Source organism: Elephantulus edwardii, unplaced genomic scaffold, assembly GCF_000299155.1.
Source record: "Elephantulus edwardii isolate Elephantulus edwardi_28Jun2011 unplaced genomic scaffold, EleEdw1.0 scaffold00123, whole genome shotgun sequence".
NCBI lineage: Eukaryota > Metazoa > Chordata > Mammalia > Macroscelidea > Macroscelididae > Elephantulus > Elephantulus edwardii.
In genome coordinates this window covers 253,221-255,730 of record NW_006399873.1, presented here as the reverse complement: position 1 = coordinate 255,730, position 2,510 = coordinate 253,221, and positions in this window count along the sequence as shown.

Below are 2,510 nucleotides of genomic sequence, written 5' to 3'. Positions count from 1 at the left end.
AATGAAAGAGGAAGTGGAAGCTTCTTTGAAGGCAGTGGCAAAAAATAAGGCTCCAGGAAAGGGTGGGATATCAACTGACTTGTTTCAATTAACAGATGAAGCCTTGGATGTACTCACCAGGCTATGCCAGGAAATTTGCAGGATGGCTTTCTAATCAGCTAAATTGAAGAGGTCCATATTTGTTCCTATTCACAAGAAGGGTGATCTAACTTAATGTGCAAATTATTGAACAATATAATTGATAGCACATTCAAGTAAAATACTGCTGACAATCATTCAATAATGGATGGAATAGTATATAGACAGGGAATTGTCAGAAGTTCAAGTGGAATTTAAAAGTGGTCATGACACCAGGGATATCATTGCTTATCTCAGATGGATTTTGGATAAAAGTAAGGAATACCAGAAGAATGTTTGTATTCTATGCAATGTCATTTGACTGTGTGGATAAGAAGTTGTACCTGAGTTTGAGAAGAATGGGAATCCCAGAGCTCTTGGTTGTGTTCTTGTGGAACCTATACCTGAATCAGGAAGTTGTTCTGTGAACAGAGTAGGGGAGCACTACATGGTTTGGAATTAGGAAGTTAGTGCATCAAGATTGTCTCCTCTGTCCATACCTGCTTAATCTATATGCTGAGCAAGTTATCTGAAAATCTAGACTCTGAAGAGGAATGTGGTATCAGGATTGGAGGGAGACTCATCAGTAATCTATGGTATGAATATGAAACAACCTTAATTTCTGAAAGTGAGGAGGACTTGAAGCACTTGTTACAGAAAATCAAGTAAAGCAGCCTTCAGTATGGATTCTTACCACAGTGTCATGATGGAAGGAAAGGAGATTGAAACTGTCAACAGTTTCATCATGCTTGGATTCACAATTAACACTGTTGGTATGAGCAGTCAGTGAATGAGACATATTACAATAGCAAAATCAGTAGTTAGGGACCTTTTCAAATGATTGAGGAGTAATGTTGTCAGTTTGAAGATCTGATTCAGGTCATAGTCTTTCTGATTACGAATTATGCATCTAAGATCTAACTGGACAATGAATAAGGGTGACAGAAAAAGAATTGATATCTTTGAGCTGTGGTGTTGGAGAAGAGCACTGATCATCCCGTGTATGGCCAAGAGAATGGACAGATATGTCTTGCAGAGGTTGCAGCTGGAGTGCTCTTTAAAGGCAAGACTGATGAGACTTCACCTCAAATATTTGGACATATTGCTAGGAGGTGCTATTCCTGGAAGAGGCACAAGATGTAGGGTAGGGTGGAGGGTCAGCAAAGGCCAGGAAACCTCCCAACCTGGTGGACTGACATAGTGACTGCTAAAATGGGCTCTTGTGTGTCAGGAAGTGTGCAGATGGTTCAGGACAGGACTCAGTCAGATCTTGTGTTAATAGGGTCACTACGAGTCATACTTAGCCAGATGACACTTAACAACAACAACATGCACCAAATGATTTTGATTTTACTGTTATATGCTGTTGAATATCATGCTATTAATAGAAAGCCTATTTACAGCAGTTTGGAATCCTGTTTTATTATATTCTATGCCAATCTTATTGTCTCAGACACACCTACCCTTATTACACCAGTCACTAAATCAATCCATCTCATTGAGGGTTTTCCTCTTTTACGTTGTCCTTCCACACTCCCAAGCATAATGTCCCTCTCCAAGGACTGGTCAGTCCTTGCAACACGCCAAAAATATATCAGTTTGAGCGTCAGCATTCTTGCCTCCAACAAGCAGTTTTATCCTCTTTAGAACAAACTTGTTTGTTCTCCTAGCCATTCATGGTATATTCACTACTCTTCTCCAGCCCCACAGCTCAAAGGCATCAATTTTCATTCTGTGATCTGTAGTTATTATTCAGCTTTCTGACACATAGTAACTAATTGCAAAATTATGGTCTTGATCAGCTGCACGTTAGTCTCAAGATTGACATTATTGCTGTTCAGTATTCTGGAGATGTCCCTGACAGTGGACTTTCCCAATGCAATATATTTTTTTATTTCCTTGCTGCTGGTAAGAAGAGTGTTGACTGTGGAGTCAAGCAAACTAAATGTATTAATAATTACAATCTCTTTACCTTTATTATAATGTTGCCAATCACCCCAGTGGTTAGAATCTGTTTTGTTGATGTTGAGTTTCAATTCATAACCAAAGTTGCAGTCCTTGACCTTATGCAGCAAGTACTTCAGGTCCTCCTCAGTTTCAGCAAGCAATGTTATGCCATCTGCATAACATAAGTTGTTGAGTCTTATTACAATCTTGGTGCCACATTCCTCCTTATAGAGCACAGACTTCTGAATGATCTGTTCTGCATATATATTTAATAGTATGAAGATAGGACACATCCCTGGCATATACCCTTCCTGATTTTGAAATACACAATGTTTTCTTGCTCTGTTCTGACAACTGTCTCTTGGTCCAAGTATAGGTTTCCCATAAGCACGATCATATGTTCTTTGATTCTCATTTCTCTTAGATCATACACAGTTTGTTGTGAT